This window comes from Natator depressus, chromosome 14, assembly GCF_965152275.1.
Source record: "Natator depressus isolate rNatDep1 chromosome 14, rNatDep2.hap1, whole genome shotgun sequence".
Taxonomy (NCBI): domain Eukaryota; kingdom Metazoa; phylum Chordata; order Testudines; family Cheloniidae; genus Natator; species Natator depressus.
The window spans coordinates 27,614,305-27,631,297 of record NC_134247.1 but is presented as its reverse complement, the minus strand read 5'-3'; the positions used below and the strand labels follow the sequence as shown (position 1 = coordinate 27,631,297).

General features: G+C 45.5%; 1 protein-coding gene and 1 pseudogene across 1 annotated transcript in view; one reads left to right on the top strand and one right to left on the bottom strand.

Moving 5' to 3' along the window:
• The window catches only part of LOC141998992 (butyrophilin subfamily 1 member A1-like), a 36,279-nt gene extending 32,424 nt beyond the window's left edge, over positions 1 to 3,855 (bottom strand). Inside the window, exon 1 of the mRNA XM_074972055.1 lies at positions 3,444 to 3,855. The gene's annotated coding sequence lies outside the window, so the exon portion shown is untranslated. The remainder of the gene's footprint in view (positions 1 to 3,443) is intronic.
• A 4,671-nt stretch (positions 3,856 to 8,526) lies between these two features.
• LOC141998829 (butyrophilin subfamily 1 member A1-like) overlaps positions 8,527 to 16,993 on the top strand; it is an 85,707-nt pseudogene continuing 77,240 nt past the window's right edge.

The window sequence follows — 16,993 nt, the reverse complement described above, 5'->3', positions numbered from 1 at the left end:
CAGCTTTTTCTCAGAGGCTGGCAGAGAAAACACACACAGGGTCTATTTGTTCCCCAGAGCAGGGGCAGCAGGTTTGTATAATTTTTGGTGGTGCAAACAGTAAGCATTTAACAGTTTCCCTATATTGCACAATGTGGGGGGGTGTGGTGGGATGAGGGCTCTGGCTGGGCGTGCGGGCTCTCGGTTGGGGCTGGGGATGTGGGGTTTGAGGTGTGGGAGGGGGCTCAGGGCTAGGGCAGAGGGTTGGGGGTGAGGGCTGCAGGGTAGGGCTGGGAATGAGGGGTTCACGGTGCAGGAAGGGGCAGAGGGTGGGGGGTGAGGGCTGTGAGGTAGGTTCGGGAATGAGGGGTTCACGATGCAGTAGGGGACTCAGGGTGGGGCAGAGGGTTGGAATGTGGGGGGTGATGGCTCTGGCTGTGGGTGCAGGCTCTGAGGTGGGGCAGGGCCAGGGATGAGGAGTTTGGGGTGCAGGCAGGCTGCCCTGGGGCTGGGGCCAGAGAGGACGACTCCACAGTCCCCCCAGCCCTCTCCGCACCAGCAGCAGCGAGCTCCAGGGGAGGAGGCTCCCTCCCCCCGCAGCAGTACACTCACCCAGCACCATCACTGCATGTGCTCCTAGGGGCTGGGACCCTCTCAGGTCCAGGAAGCCCCCTCGCCTCCCCTGTGGTGGGTGCTGGGGGGTCAGGGGGCTGCCATCACATGTGGCCTCCTCCCCTGCCGCAGCCTGCTGCCCCTCACCATAGCCCCAGCAGCTGCTCAGGTGAGGTCCAGACTCCGTCTCCCAGAACCCCCCTTGGCATTGCCTCCCAGTGGGTGCCGGGGGAGGGGAGGGATGCCAATCACGTATGCACCTGCTCCCCCTCCTCAGGTGCAGCAGCCACCTCAGCCTGCTGCCGGCGCCGCTCTTGTGTTGGAGGCAGCAGCGGCCGATGGTGGCAGCGAGGGAGCGCAGCGTGCAGCGGCAGAGAAAACGCCTGCTGGAGGCAGGGTCGCTCCGGGGCGAGGGGGAGGCGCAGGGGGGCAGCAGGTGGGCGCCGGGGGAGAGACCTGGCTCCGAACATTGGTGGAGCTGGGTCCCTGGGCCCTGAATATTCCTGGAGCCTGGGCACCACGTGCCCATACAACTCACCGCCCCTGCCCCAGAGGGCTTTCTTTTAACATGCTGTGCACATTCCCTTTGAGAAGAAAGATTAGTGTCTCTCCCACCTTTGCCCTCCCCCTCCCAGACCCCTGCCCTCCTTGCTGCAGATCCTTCCCACATTATGACACGGAGAGTGAATCTGCAGACAATGAGAAAGGCATTCTCCACAAGTATCAGAAACCATCCGGCGTGGACCAAGGAATTGCAGGGTTTGGTATAACCCTGGCCTGTAAGCAGACTTGGGGACTCACTGAACCTGGCCTTGGAATGCCACTGTCTCCTATGGATGGCAACACTGAGCAGACACAAAGGTTTTTTTTAAGAGCCACCTGAAAAGGGGCTGTATTCTGTGCACTGCTTGACCAGTTTGGGTTTCCCCTCACCTAGAGTATGCAAGGGAAGGGGGATGTAACTGCAGCACACAGCTCTACACCCATCTGCAGGGTCAGAGAGGTGTGAAGGGGCCAGTTCATCTCATTGTGAACATCGTAGTTGAATAATAACGTCCCACGGAGACAATACAGCCTGAAACAATAGCTCACGGCTGCGTCATGGACAGCCAGACCTAGTGGTCAGAGCCAGGGTCCACAACCATGGGATGGGAGTCAAGAGTCGGCCAGGTCAGGCTACGAGGAGATCAGAAGCAGGAGATAAACTTGACAGCAGAACCACAAATCAGTATCCAGAGTCAAGCCAGGTCAGGATACCAGGGATTCAGTGGCAGGAGACAAATTGGAGATCAGAATCACAAGTTGGACACCAGGAGTCAACTCAAGCCAGGAGGGTGCGGGGAACTGGAGGGTGGCAGGGAGGAAGGAGCAGGGTGAATCCTAGTTGTATGGACAAATTCCTGTTCCTGTGATGCATTTATATAGAAGCTGTGGACCAATCAGGACCCGCAGCATTCTACCAATCAGGTTCCAGGCCTGGAGTCCTCTGTCAGGGTTCAGCTTCTGCCCTAGCCCCTGAAAGCAGGTCACTGGGTAGTAGGTTGGAGCTTCCTAGCTCCTAAGAGTCCTCTGGACCAGGATCCAAAATCTCTGGTCCCTAACAGGGATGTGAGAATGTTTCCATTCCTAGTAATGAGTGTTCCCAGTGCTGGAGAACCTGGGTTATGTATCAGAGTATGACTGCTCTCAATTCGCCAATGTCAGCAGTGTGTCCTGGTGCATACTACTAAAATGTCTGTTCTCAGCTTTACACCCACTGGGGAAGGGCTTCCCCAGATCCTGCTATACACACCAGGGTAAGAAGGGGCTCAGATGCCCCCAGAAGGGCACGTTGCCATATCTTGGCTCACATTAGGTGACATGGATGGGGTACACACAGGGGAGGGGAATGTTGGGCTGACAGGTGCTGCCGTTCCTATTCTCAGCCCCATATCTCCCTTCCCTCCCAGCCCCCAAATCCTCACCATTGCATGAACCCCTCCTTCCCTTCATAACTGCCTCTCCCCTTGCTGCACCCCATCCTCTATTCCCATCAAATCTTCTATGACTAACCACCCTCCCCCGCAGTGAGCATTTACATGTGTAATTCCTTTTCTTTTCAAAAATAACTTCAGTGCCCTCTGCTTTACTCAGACTACATTTCCACCAAATAAAATAAAGCAAAAACCCTTTGAGGAAGGCAGATTGCTTCTGACCTGTATTTCAGATTTCTGTCTAAGGCTGGATTTGAAATCACAGGGCCTTGGTTGTGCTTAGGTTCCATGGCTGCATTATTGCTCCTGCGGATCAGAACTAGCTGCCACTCCTGGAAACCCTCTTGCTGCACATTTGCAGTGTAACCCCTCTGCTGCACTGTCAAGCACTTCTAAGGCTGGGCTGCCTAACTGGTGTTTTCCCCCAAAGGGTTAGTGGATGCCACGCACTCTGGTGGGGTAACTCTCCAGTGTCTGAGACCCTAGTGCGATGGTCTCAGCTTGTAACTTCCCCTTCTCCAGTGCAAAGGAAACATTGTCCCATGACTTGGCCTAAACCTCTTGTGATTTAAATCTCACTCCTCATTTAACAGCTTCTGTGGTATAGAAAGTTCCCTTATTTCACTCATGGGAACAAGCCTGTGAAAGGATTCAGCTTCTCAGAGAAATGTTTTCCACAGCAGACATCTTTACAGTCTTCATTTTTTGCCCTTCTTGCCACACTGCCCTGTAACTTACTTCTTATAGAAACTTGCAAACAATTAAGACTGTACAGAGCCGAATAATGCAATTATACCTGTGACAGGCAACTTGCAATTAAATTAACCTGTCATTAAAATCCAAAGCTATTATTCATTAGAGTTGACAGCAATTCCCTACCTTGTACTCCTGGGAAGTCTCCTCTATGGGACTCAGCCCGAGCTCCGTCGTAAACCAAGCAGATGGAGGTTTGTTTGATCCTCTTCACAGAACGGTTTGAGAGGCTCCTGGTGTTCTCCACACAATCTATCCCCTCCTGCTCCCTTTGCTACCTGTAAACCCAGTCATTTGGCTATTTCTAAGACATTTGCCAGATGCCTGTTCAGCCTGGGGTTTCTCTGCTGGGTAGGTTTTCTGCACTGAGGGCAGGAGACGTCTGTATCCAATCCCTCCCAGCACTGGGTGATGCAGGCTCAGCAGAAATTGTGCCTACAGTCTATAATTCCTGGGCCTTTAACGTATTCCAGCCAGAAGGGACAAATAGCTTCATCCTGGAGGTTTTTCCATGGGTTTTTCCATGGCTGATGGCTCCCTCTAGGCAGTGTAACAGGGTTAGTTTCACTTTCCTGAGTTCAGAACTTTGTCCAGCCTGCAGCAGTAACTGGGTGTTTCCCTTCCTGCTGTTTACTGAGCTGGAACTTGGAAGGAGCCCTCTGGCAATATTCCAGCTTTGGAGGTTTTTGTGAAAAAATGTTCCAATAATGCTGTAATCCTTCAATCAACCCCTGTAGTAGGTCACTGTGGCTTTCCTTGGACATCAGTGCCCAGGTGGGATGCTGACCTTGCAGGGGCAGGGTCTGTGTGTCTAATCAAACCATAAGTCAGATTTGGTCAAATGAAATAAAAGGAAAATGCATTCTAAGCTGATCTTAATGTTTTCAGTGCCCTTACAAACTTAGATGCTTCTCACCACAGGCTGGCTGGTTGCCCTTCAGCCAGGCTCTCCCCTTCGATCAGCGCATTAGTCGCTTGGTGGTGGTGTCTGTAGGTGGAGGTGGAAGAGAGAGGAAGAGCCTGGCAAATGTCTCTCCTTTTTATCATGTTCTTTCTTCCTTCTTGGCTTTGTCCCCCCCATTCAGGGTCAGGTGAGAATTACCTCATCGTAACCCCAAACTGACCAAAGGAAGTGGGGAGGGGTTACTCACTCAAGAGTCCAACAGATCCTTTGTTGCTGCCTAGGCCAATGTTCTTTGTTCCTGTGAGGCTGGGCTGGGTTTGTCCCATACATGCCCTGATGAGGTATGAACTGCCCCTCTGCTCTTGGAGATTTTTGCCTGGGCTTGTTTTAAGCCATGAGGATACATTTTCAGCCTCATAACTATATACATGTGTAAGCAGAGTCAGGATGAGCTCTACCCTGACATCTGGTGGCGAGTCATGGTGGGTTGTGGAAAAGAACTTCAGGGGCTGATCTCATTTGCATAGGCACACCCACCCAGCCTAGATGGTCACTTTGGCTGCTGTAGGAGCCCCAGTTTCTCTGTTATTGGGGCAGGAATAAACTGTTATTATCCTGATTATGTGAATCAAGGACAGTGGAACTGTACTTGGCCTTTTGTTATGATGGAGGGACTCACCACCAACAAAGCAGCACTCGCTAGGCAAGGGTCATGGGTTCCAAAACCCAGTGAATGGAGAGAGGCTGGGGTCAGGTATTAATACTTGGTGGCATGGGCCTCCTGGTGAGGGGCTTACATGCTAATTGTACTTCCTCCTCTCTCCACTGTGGAATATCAGAGCTAATTTTGATTCTATTAGGAGTCTAGTTACAGGCTGCTGAGCTGAATTCACTTTGGGCTAATGGTGCACCAGCACTGAGGCTCCCCTACTACATGCTGAAATCACAAAAGAGCTAAACTTACTAAGGGCTGAAATCACTGAGTGTTGTGTTAAGTAGTGGGGGAGCCTGAAGATATATTGCAGAGCAGTTTGTGGGACGGTGAGCAGAGCGGCTGGTGGAGCAGAGCAGTTTGTGGGATGGCTGGCAGAGCATCACAAGTTTGCGGGACGGCGAGCAGAGCAGAGTGGCTGGTGGAGCGGAGCAGTTTGTTGGCTGCCTGGAGCAGCTCATGGGGGCAGCTGGCAGAGTGGAGCCCCATGGAGAGGTGGGGCAATCAGCTTTGGACCATGTAAGGTGCCCCTTAACCCTGCCCCCCCCCCATCTCCACCCAGGTTGGGAGATAAACTTTTGAACTCTGGGGCTGCCCTGACCAGGGACAGAGACTTTTGGGTCGTTGGACTTTTGGGACTTTGGGTGATTTTGGGTTGCTGGACTCAAGAACCAAAGGGAAAGAACATGCCCCAGTTTGCTTGGGGTGGCTTTTTGCTCATGGGTTGTGTTATGAATCCTGTTGGTGGTGTTTCCCCAACATAATATCACATTGTTTTTCTCTGTTATTAAAAGGCTTTTTGTTACACTCAGACTATGTGCTTGCGAGAGGGGAAGTATTGCCTCTTGGAGGCGCGCAGTGGGGGTGTTATATATTTGTCCCAGGTTACTGGGTGGGGGCTCGAGCCGGTTTTGCATTGTATTATTGGAATGGAACCCCTAGATACTGAACCCGGCCCTTGTTGCTGCCAACTCTGACGAGCAGAAGGGTTACACATGAAATTACAACCTATAACATAACATCACTATAACAACCATGCTCAGTGCATCATGAGCCTTCCGAAGACACCCAACATGACTAACTTTGCATTGGATACCACACTGTCATATTATAAGGATGAACATGGGGGAGTAGGGTGTTTCCCCGAGGTACAGAGCGTCACAGTCTCGCTTGTACATTGATAATGCCCCCAGCCAGGCTGCTGCCACAGTCCTGACGGGGCTGGGTCAGGTCTCTGTGCAGCTAGGCTGGCTGGGCTCTTGCCCAGCAGCACCAGGCAGGCTGGCTCAGCTCAGCGCTGGGACGGGAAATGCTGGGGGCCTGGTGCAGACACACCGAGCTCAGACTGACATGGCGCTGAGGGGCAGATGTGGGGGCTGGGCAGGAGTTAGAATTAACAGCCAGGCTGGGGACAGGCAGATGTGGGAATGCCAGGAACACAGAATTAGTTAGTTAGAGTTTGGGGCTTTGAGGAGAAGCAGGAAACTCTGTACCAGCAGGGGGCATTTTGTAAATCCAGTTGGCTAGACACTAAAAATCATGACTGAACAGACACATTGGACTTATGGTTCATAACAATGATATGTAACCCACTAACCCAACCCCCTCTTTATGTCCTATGATGGCAGCGGTGTTTAATGGGCCACTCTACTTTGAATGGTCCTTTAGAATATGGGCTAACTATTTATGCTAAACAATCTGTTCTCCCTTGTATTTTGCTGTCACACTAGGAGTACCTTTCCAGGCCCTGACAAATTGCTCTGTGTGGCTTGAAAACTTGTCTCTCTCACCAACAGAAGTTGGTCCAATAAAAGAGATTACCTCACCTACCTTGTCTGTCTAATAACTATATTCATACAGTCATGGCTTCCATGCTGCTTCAAGTTGTGTTCAAGTGATGGCAAACCAGTTCATGTACCTCTACAAATATTGCACTATGATTGTATCAGTCTGACCCCATTAATGCACTTCCCACTTGTAAAAGAACAAGAACATGAAGGATTGTGATTCAGGGATTCAGTAACCAGTGGTGGTGATTTAGATCAGGAGAGCACTATGTCTGCTGACTAATCAGAACTTAGAATCAACTAATGCTTTTTGATCCCGGTTAGACTCCTATCTGAGAACAGAGATGGGCTGGGCTTTCACCTTCAGCCCTTATAGCAATAAAGACACACTGGCTTCACCAGAAATTCCAATTAGCAGTACAAAGGTTGCTTATTACTTAAGTAATTAAACGGTGAGTTTCTATTTGGAGGATGAGATGGAAAATATAATAAGGATTATTATGACAGTATTGAGCAGTTCTCCAGGAGCAGGAAGCAGAGCCTCTTTGAAATTGTCATTGTCATTGCCTTCAGCCAGATTGGGGTACTTGGAAATCTGAGTCTTTAGGAGAGGATCCTTATCTCCAAACCGTAATGAAGGTGTGGTAGGGCCTGAAATCGCTAGCATTCCAGTTACTTTTCTACTTTTGCTTTCTATCTTGGTGAAGGAGTCGAGAGAGACACATTTCACTTCAGTGTCACACAAAGAATAATCACCATTTCTGCAAAAATATGGAAGGAAAGACTGAAATTCAGCTCATTGTCTCTGTAATTTCTTATTAAGAATTAATTTTGCAGCCTCATAACTGAAATAGTCATTGACAATGTAAACTAACTAGAGGAAAATGGATGAGAATTTTAGAAAATCTTGGAATACCAGGAAGATTTCAAAACTGTTCCAAAGGATTCATCAGGTAGGTGAGCTTCTGTCACTTGAATACCATCTCCATTGCTCTTTGCTATCTCCTAGTATTTATTCCTGACTTTGGGTGAATTATTAACTGCAAAATAATCAGATAATCCCAGGATAAATGTGTCTTACTCTGAATATAAACTTTGCTTTTGAACTATATATTCAAAATTATATATGATCTATTTTTGGCTCTCCTTTGATTGTAATTTAACACCAGACTACTGTGGTTATTTGATTTAAGAATTTATTTCTTTGCTCTTATATTTTATTCACGAGAACTGGACCTGATCCTGCTCTCAATGCAGCCAAAGGGAGATTTGCTATGAATTAACTTATTGTATATTTCTGTTTTGTAAAGTAAGTTACAAACTCATGCAAATCCAACTTTATAGGGGAGCATCTTTCTCTGTCATCCCTGTTATTTAATAGCTCTGGTTGTGGGAATGAATCATTTTGCCTGTGATATGTTGAAAGAAAAGAAATGTGTAAAAATGAATCAAGAATCTCTCTCTCACACACACACACACACACTCTTTCTCATTCCTTAAAACTTTTTTGTCCATTGATGCAATCATTACCAACTTTTATACTGATCTGACTTTTTTTTAATGTGGATTTTGTAGAGATGGAACAAAATCATACTCATAAAGGAAACACATTTTCAACTTTAATTGAATAGCTGTTCTAACACCATAATATGAAAGAGTTCATTTAACAATGTATTTATTCCTTTTTTATTTACTGTGTCCTCTTTATGTTTGACTTTAATGATTTAATGTAAATCAGTGTTATGCTCAGTATGATAAGTTTTTTTTCCTCCTTCTTCCTGTTGTCTAGATCAAGTTACAGTGAAGATGAAGGTTCTCTCATTCTGCCACAGCTCCCGAGCCAGCTCCCCTCTGCCTGGTTTTATTGTTTTCTTCCTTACTTTTTATGTTCACAAGATGGAATCAGGTAGGAATGGGCCCTGTGGCTGCTGTTCCTTAGAGGATTTATTTAGGCCCCTGAAGTGTCTTAACAACATGCTTAACTCAAAGCTAACTTCTCACAGTGTGTAAACTTAACCACACAGCAAGATCAGCACCTTCAGTATTCATTGTTTGCTCTGATTGTGTTGCTGCTGGGTTATTTTATTTGCTCCTGGGACAGTGTACAGGTCTGTTTCTTCATGCAAGTATTTTTAAAACAGTGGCAAGGATGCCCAAAGCATTGGATGGACACTTATTGAAGAGTTTAATAATAACAATAATAATAAAAAAATTAACTTAGTGGGTTTCAGATGCAAAAAAGATCAGAGCCATAGTTTGAGACTCACATGTGCACAAAAACATAAGAAGAACCAGAATATATTGATGTCAGATCACTTTCATATTGGGCCTGTTAGCTAATACATATATGTCAGGTGTAGTATACACCATATTATTAGATATTAAGTACATGGTAGTAAAAATCCAACAATAGGCTATAGCAATAGGCCTATGTCTCAGGAACACAGTTACAAGTGAAAAAGCACTTTATACATTACCTAAGATCCAGCTCTCCAGTTCCTTAACTTGTCTTTCTGTACCTTCCTTGTCTCTGTTTTGGACACCACATTCCAAACCAGGTGGGTGTAGAGGTACATCCCAGCCAGTGCTAGGATACACCATTCATGTATCTTGGCTTTCATAGGCTTTGATAGGCTTCCCTTTTTCTATTGTGAACGCTAACTACAGTTTTGAAAAGTTTTGTGGGATACTTGATACTGGTGAACAGAATTGTGGGAAGAGCATATTACATTCAGTTAACTTAACTTCCCAACACCTTTACATATATATATCATAGAATCATGGAACAGCAGGGTTGGAAGGGATCTCAGAAGGTCATCTAGTCCAACCCCCTGCTCAAAGCAGGACCAATCCCCAAATAACTCATCCCAGCCAGGGCCTTGTCAAGCCTGACCTTAAAAACCTCTAAGGAAGGAGATTCCACCACTTCCTTAGGTAACCCATTCCAGTGCTTCACCACCCTCCTAGTGAAAAAGTTTTTCCTAATATCCAACTTAAACCTCCCCCACTGCAACTTGAGACCATTACTCCATGTTCTGTCATCTGGTACCACTGAGAAGAGTCTAGATCCATCCTCTTTGGAACCCCCTTTCAGGTAGTTGAAAGCAGCTATCAAATCCCCCCTCATTCTTCTCTTCTGCACACTAAATAATCCCAGTTCCCTCAGTCTCTCCTCATAAGTCATGTGCTCCTGCCCCCTAACCATTTTTGTTGCCCTACACTGGATTCTTTCCAATATTTCCACATCCTTCTTGTAGTGTGGGGCCCAAAACTGGACACAGTATTCCAGATGATGCCTCACCAATGCCGAATAGAGGGGAATGATCATGTCCCTCGTTCTGCTGGCAATGCTCCTACTTATACAGCCCAAAATGCCATTGGCCTTCTTGGCAACAAGGGCACACTGTTGACTCATATCCAGCTTCTCATCCACTGTAACCCCTAGGTCCTTTTCTGCAGAACTGCTGCCTAGCCACTCGGTCCCTAGTTTGTAGCACTGCATGGGATTCTTCTGTCCGAAGTGCAGGACTCTGCACTTGTCCTTGTTGAACCTCATCAGATGTCTTTTGGCCCAATCCTCTAATTTGTCTAGGGCCCTCTGTATCCTATCCCTACCCTCCAGCATATCTACCACTCCTCCCACTTTAGTGTCATCTGCAAACTTGCTGAGGGTGCAATCCACGCCATCCTCCAGATCTTTAATGAAGATATTGAACAAAACCGGCCCCAGGACTGATGCTTGGGGCACTACGCTTGATACTGGCTGCCAGCTAGACATGGAGCCATTGATCACTACCCATTGAGCCTGACGATCTAGCCAGCTTTCTATCCACTTTATAGTCCATTCATCCAGACCATACTTCTTTAACTTGCTGTCAAGAATGCTGTGGGAGACCATATCAAAAGCTTTGCTAAAGTCAAGAAACAATACATCCACTGCTTTCCCTTCATCCACAGACCCTCATCTCATCACAAAAGGCAATTAGATTAGTCAGGCATGACCTACCCTTGGTGAATCCATGCTGACTGTTCCTGATCACTTTCCTCTCCTCTAAGTGCTTCAAAATTGATTCCTTGAGGACCTGTTCCATGATTTTTCCAGGGATTGAGGTGAGGCTGACTGGCCTGTAGTTCCCCGGATCCTCCTTCTTCCCTTTTTTAAAGATGGGCACTACATTCGCCTTTTTCCAGTCATCCGGGACTTCCCCCGATCGCCATGAGTTTTCAAAGGTAATGGCCAATGGCTCTGCAATCATATCTGCCAACTCCTTTAGCACCCTTGGATGCAGTGCATCCGGCCCCATGGACTTGTGCTCGTCCAGCTTTTCTAAATAGTCCCGAACCACTTCTTTCTCCACAGAGGGCTGGCCACCTCCTTCCCATACTGTGCCAAGCAGTGCAGTAGTCTGGGAACTGACCTTGTTCGTGAAGACAGAGGCAAAAACAGCATTGAGTACATTAGCTTTTTCCACATCCTCTGTCACTATGTTTCTTCTCCCATTCAGTAAGGGGCCCACACTTTCCTTGGCCTTCTTCTTGTTGCTAACACACCTGAAGAACTTCTTGTTACTCTTAACATCCCTTGCTAGCTGCAACTCCAAGTGTGATTTGGCCTTCCTGATTTCACTCCTGCATGCCTGAGCAATATTTTTATACTCCTCCCTGGTCATTTGTCCAATCTTCCACTTCTTGTAAGCTTCTTTTTTGTGTTTAAGATCAGCAAGGATTTCACTGTTAAGCCAAGCTGGTCGCCTGCCATATTTACTATTCTTTCTACACATCGGGATGCTTTGTCCCTGTAACCTCAATAAGGATTCTTTAAAATACAGTCAGCTCTCCTGGACTCCTTTCCCCCTCATGTTATTCTCCCAGGGGATCCTGCCCATCAGTTCCCTGAGGGAGTCAAAGTCTGCTTTTCTGAAGTCCAGGGTCCATATTCTGCTGCCCTCCTGTCGTCCTTGTTTCAGGATCCTGAAGTCGACCATCTCATGGTCACTGCTTCCCAGGTTCCCATCCACTTTTGCTTCCCCTACTAATTCTTCCCTGTTGGTGAGCAGCAGGTCAAGAAGAGCTCTATCCCTAGTTGGTTCCTCCAGCACTTGCACCAGGAAATTGTCCCCTACACTTTCCAAAAACTTCCTGGATTGTCTGTGCCCTGCTGTATTGCTCTCCCAGCAGATATCAGGGTGATTGAAGTCCCCCATGAGAACCAGGGCCTGTGATCTTGTAACTTGTGTTAGTTGCCTGAAGAAAGCCTCTTCAGGCAACTAACAGAAGTTTGCCTAAAGACAAAACAGTACACTACGAAAAGGAGACGTACATATCCTCCTTCCAAAAATCAATTCCTATCTTGTAGCATGCACACCTTTGAGGTGTATTTTTGAGGCTGTTTTGTCTTTAGGCAATACATTTGGCTAAGTTTGGTTATTTGGTTTCTTGATCATGCGACGTATTGAACCATAAAAATCCAACAATAGGCTATAGAAATAGACCTATGTCTCAGGAACACCTGGGTGAAAGAACACCAAATATGGCCCACTAACCCTACCCTTATTCCTGTTGAGGCCCAGAAAATTTCAGGGCAATATCAGAAAGCATGTCAATTTGCGAGCACTTAGAAAAGCAGGCTCTTGCATAGTAAGCTTGTCTCAACTGTACACTATGTCCATTCCCACTTCTCTGCCTCTGTTTCTCTGATGTGTGACTCTGCCATGGATGGAACACACCTGTCTTCAGCTCCTACCCCATGTCAGCACTGCATCCCAGTGCTGTGCACTGAATCTACCTATTATCAGCTCCCCTCTCTGTCCAGTGCTACATGCCTGTGCCATGTGCCAAGCTTGCCTGTTATCAGTTCCATGCCCCATCTCAGAGCTGTGTGCCTGTGCCATACACTGAGGCTGTGTATTCTTATAACAGAGCCCCAGTCCCTCTGCACATAAGCGCTGCTCTCTCTTAAGTATTCAGGCTGAAATTTTCCATGCCGGGTGTCTGCCTCTAGGTGAAATATTTGGAATGTTTGTATAAAATAGAATCTGTTGGTTGTGCCCTTTATATCAAATTCCCACTTTCCTCTCACCTTATTTTTTTTTTCCTGGTTCGTTTTCCAGCCCAGTTCACACTGATTGGATCTAGTGACCCTGTCACTGCCATCCTGGGTCAGCAAATTGTGTTACCCTGTCACCTGTCCCCCCGGATGAGTGCTGTAAACTTGGAGGTGAGATGGTTCCGATCCGAGTTTTCTTCTGTGGTACCTGTATCGTGATTGAAAGGATCAGTATGAAATGCAGATACTAGAATTTCAGGGAAGGACGGAGCTTTTGAAAGCTGGACTCTTAGATGGAAATGTTCCCTTGAGGATTCTCAATAGCAGACGCTCTGATGAAGGACAATACCGCTGTTTTGTTCAAGATGATACATTTTATGAAGAAACCGTATTGGAACTGCAGGTAGCAGGTCAGTGGTTTGTGTCTGTATTAGCTTTGTGTGGGCTGCAGGCTTTATTCTTCCCTATTACAATAACACTGACTCCCTTCTTGAGAATTATTTTAGAATAACACAGTGCATCTATATTTCAGTGAACAGACACTTTCATACTTGGGAAAATATGCTGAAAAATTTCCCAATATGTTATTACAAATATTTTAAGGATGGCCAAGGCACTTTGTTGCCCAAAGACATTCTTGATTGACTCCCAAAGAGGTCCTTAGTTAGGAGGGAAAGGACTTCTGTACAAATATGGCCTTCCAGTTGCTCCGAAGTCATTTCTAAGATGTGCAGCTAAGGTGGGACTGCCAGACTTTTGTAGCCTTCTTAGGGGTTCACTGTTGGTTGTTACTTTGGTGTGTAGTCAAAATCAAATGAAGCCTTCTTATTAGCTGAGACCATATTATAGTGGTGCTGGTGGTAAGAAAGTTATGTATTTACCGCTCTTAGATAAAGCAGAGCATTTGTCCCCTGCTGCTTTGACACTGCACCCAAGAAACCAGTCAGATTTTTTTAAATGAATATATTCATCCAATGCACTAATGACCAGATTTTCAAAGAGTTCAGATCCCATTTAAGTATCTAAATGAGTTGGTCATATCTCCAAAGGTGCTCAGCACTCAGTTACTCCTGTGTAGAGATGACAATATTTCCCACTGGCTCAATGACATTATTTTAAATATTTGTTCACATGTTTTCCTGTGTCCATGACTATTGGGATTTCAGAGATTTCAGTATTGGTTATACCTTCTACTGATAACCTACATGAATAAGTGCTTTCTAGTGTGAGTAAGGGATCCACAATCTATCCATCATCCCTTATGCTTTATAAATTAACTTATGGAAATAACATATTTATGTATTTTCCCCTTAGGTCTAGGCTCTGCTCCTCTCATCTCTGTTGAGGGTCACCAGGATGGAGGGATCCGGGTGGTTTGTCAATCGGCTGGTTGGTACCCTGAGCCCAAGGTGCTATGGAGAGATCTCAGTGGGCGGCATTTACCGCCACTCTCTGAAACAACATCCCAAGGGGATAACGGTCTGTTTGAAACACAAACTGCTATCATTGTAAAAGAACATTCAAACCAAAACTTATCCTGTTGCATCAGGAACACCATTCTCAATCAAGACAAGGAATCAGCAGTTTATATAGCAGGTGAGTAACCATCCAAACCCCACACTGAGCTCACCACCACCAGAAACAAAATACAACATAGGAAACAAAGAACTGAAGCATCTGTGGTGGATATTTCATAATCTACATACAAACAAAAAAGATGGGAGGCTGGTATCTTTACAGGGTCACGGTTCAGGCAATTTGATTACCTTAATTGTGAATGTTCAGATTATCAAAGGCTTAGGCTGCACATAAATTCAATCTTTAAGATGGCTTTCCTGATATTCTAACAAACAAACACACAAACAAAAAACCTCCAGTGTTTTTGAGAGGAAATAGTCACTCAATCCACTTATACAGTATGTTTCTGCAGCCTTAAATTCACCTGAATGATTTTTTTGAATGTGGTAAATTTTGTACTGTGGCTTGTTTGTGATCATTTCAGTTCACCTACTCATTGTTGGACGGTTGGTGAGGGTTGGTGGTGATTGGACGTTTAACATAGTAAATAATGAGGTAGGATCAGAAGAGGCTAAAATAGGGAAAGAATAAGTTAAAAATTACTTAGACAAATTAGATGTCTTCAAGTCACCAAGGCCTGGTGAAATGCATCCTAGAATACTCAAGGAGCTGACTGAAGAGATATCTGAGCCATTCGCAATTATCTTTGAAAAGTCATGGAAGACTGGAGAGATTCCAGAAGACTGGAAAAGGGCAAATATAGTCCCCATCTATAAAAAGGGAAATAAGGACAACCCGGGGAATTACAGACCAGTCAGCTTAACTTCTGTACAAGGAAAGATAATGGAGCAAATAATTAAGCAATCAATTTGCAAACACCTAGAAGATAATAAGGTGATAAGTGACAGTCAGCATGGATTTGTTAAAAACAAATTGTGTCAAACCAACCTGATAGCTTTCTTTGACAGGGAACAAGCCTTGTGATGGGGGGAAGCGGTAGACGTAGTATATCTTGACTTTAGTAAAATTTCTGATACTGTCTCACATGATCGTCTCATAAATAAATCAGGGAAATGCAACCTAGATGGAGCTACAATAAGGTGGGTGCATAACTGGTTGGAAAAATCGTTCCCAGAGAGTGGTTATCAATCGTTCACAGTCATGCTTGAAGGGCATAATGAGTGGGTTCCTGCAGGGATCGATTCTGGGTCCAGTTCTATTCAATATCTTCATCAATGATTTAGATAATGGCATAGAGAGTACACTTTATAAAGTTTGCAGATGATAACAAGCTGGGAGGGGTTGCAAGAGCTTTGGAGGATAGGATTAAAATTCAAAATGATCTGGACAAACTGGAGAAATGGTCTGAAGGAAATAGGATGAAATTCAATGAGGGAAAATGCAGAGTACTCCACTTAGCAATCAGTTGCACACATACAAAATGGGAAATGACTGCCTAGGAAGGAGTACTGCAGGAAGGGATCTGGGGGTCATAGTGTACCACAAGCTAAATATGAGTCAACAGTGTAATGCTGTTACAAAAAAAGCAAACTTCACTATGGGATGCATTAGCAGGAATGTTACACCTTACATAAGCAAGACAAGAGAAGTAATTCTTTTGCTATACTCTGCACTGATTTGGCCTCAGCTGGAGTATTGTGTTCAGTTCTGGGTGCCACATTTCAGGAAAGATGTGGACAAATTGGAGGAAGTCCAGAGAAGAGCAACAAAAATTATTAAAGGTCAAGAAAACAAGACCTATGAGGGAAGATTGAAAAAACTGGGTTTGTTTAGTGTGGAAAAGAGAAGACAGAGGGGGGAACATGATAATAGTTTTCAAGTACATAAAAGGTTGTTACCAGGAGGAGGGAGAAAAATTGTTTTTCTTAACCTCCAAGGATAGGACAAGTAGGAATGGGATTAAATTGCAGCAAGGGAGGTTTAGGTTGAACATTAGGAAAAACTTCCTATCAGGGTGGTTAAGCACTGGAATAAATTGTCCTGAGAGGTTGTGCACTCTCCGAGGGAGATTGGAGATTTTTAAGAGTGGGTTAGCCAAACACCTGTCAGGGATGGTCTAGATAATACTTAGTCCTGCCATGAGTGCAGGAGACTGGACTTAGATGACATCTCAAGGTCACATACTTAGTCCTGCCATGAATGCAGGAGACTGGACTAGATGACCTCTCAAGGTCACTTCCAGTCCTATGAGTCTATGATTCTATGATTGTTTATTATTTATTGTGTGAAATTACACCTATTTCCTATTGTTATTTCTTTTGACAGTCCTTTAGACTTGAGCTTCTTAAGTCATTTTCATGCAGATTCACAAAGGGACTCACTTTGACCTTGTCTGCACACAAAAGTTGCTCTGATTAGCCATTTAATTAGTTGATGCAAACTGTTTATCTAAACACTCGTATGTAAGTTTCAGAGTGCCCTATATTGATTTAGTTTAAGTCAATTCCTTACTGATTTAATCTAAATGGAGCTAGGGCACTGTTAAGCTAATTTAGGATTTAAGGTTTTATGCATCAATTTAGGGCTTGTCTTCACTGTGGGGGTAAGTTGACCTAAATTACGCTACTCCAGCTACTTGAATAATGTAGCTGGAATCAACATAGGTTAGGTAGATTTAGCCTGGTGTCTTTGCTGCTCTCCGGTCAATTTCCCTTATTCTTCTCTGAGAGCTGGAGTACTGGGGTTGAC